This window comes from Arachis duranensis, chromosome 8 (assembly GCF_000817695.3).
Source record: "Arachis duranensis cultivar V14167 chromosome 8, aradu.V14167.gnm2.J7QH, whole genome shotgun sequence".
Taxonomy (NCBI): Eukaryota; Viridiplantae; Streptophyta; class Magnoliopsida; order Fabales; family Fabaceae; genus Arachis; species Arachis duranensis.
The window spans coordinates 49,229,389-49,230,348 of NC_029779.3; the positions used below are offsets into that span (position 1 = coordinate 49,229,389).

The 960-nt window shown below is 27.2% G+C and overlaps 1 protein-coding gene across 1 annotated transcript in view; it reads right to left on the minus strand.

Moving 5' to 3' along the window:
- The window catches only part of LOC107463496 (probable inactive leucine-rich repeat receptor-like protein kinase At3g03770), a 7,004-nt gene extending 6,607 nt beyond the window's left edge, over positions 1-397 (minus strand). The window contains 2 exon segments of the mRNA XM_021130001.2: positions 70-164; positions 270-397. The gene's annotated coding sequence lies outside the window, so the exon portion shown is untranslated.
- Between the last annotated feature and the right edge of the window lie 563 nt (positions 398-960).

Here is a 960-nt window from a genome sequence, read left to right on the forward strand (position 1 = left end):
GGAGATGCATTAGTAGCAATATATATTAATATTTTTGCACAGAATCCAAAGATATGAAAGGTGGGGTACCTGAAATTTAATGCATTTACTCCTTCCACATGCTGCTATATGCAATTATGCACTTTCTTCAATCAATAACAAATGGGGTTGGTCCTGGTTTTCTTCTGAAAATGCAAAAAAGAAAACGTGAGGAAATTATTGAAACACTGTTGAAGAATTATGAACCAACTACCAACTATATGTGTGAATATAATGTTGTGTATAAAAACCTGTTTTTTTTTTTCCCATTTCATCTTGAAGATGCAACTATTTTGAAGGGTTAAGTGAAGAAAAATGGATATTGGTGAAAAGTGAAAGCATAAGAAGGTTGAGACTTGAGACTAGTTTTTCATCATTTAACCAAAGTTGTTAAGAACTAGGGGTGATGAATTGATGGGCCATGCATTTATTCATATTGTAATAGTATAATATTTATGGTATGAATATAATAAGTAATAACATTCATAGAGGTACCATATACGGTGGGGCCCACAATCATTGTTAGGGTATGTGTTTACATCAGTTGGTTGATTTTTATTTTTATTTTTTTCACTTTGCTCATCTATGCTCAAGAATTAACCGACTTTAAAAAAAAAAAAAACTCTTTTTTGGTGGTTTATTTGTGTTTTTAGCAAGTGATAAAAGCTTCATAATATAAACAAATGAGTTTAATTTTAATGTATTAAGAATGGTACACAATTGTGTAATTACATTTGTTCTTTTGAACAATAATTTATATAATTAATATAAAAAATAATTATTTTTTATTGATATAATACTATGTAATTAGATACATATATAAAATTATATTACTACATCAAAATTAAATTCTAAACAAATTTAGTGTCCCCCTAAATTCAGTGTCTCTTTAGATTATTACGAAAGAAGACTAATTTTTGTTTTAAAAAAAATGTGTATAAT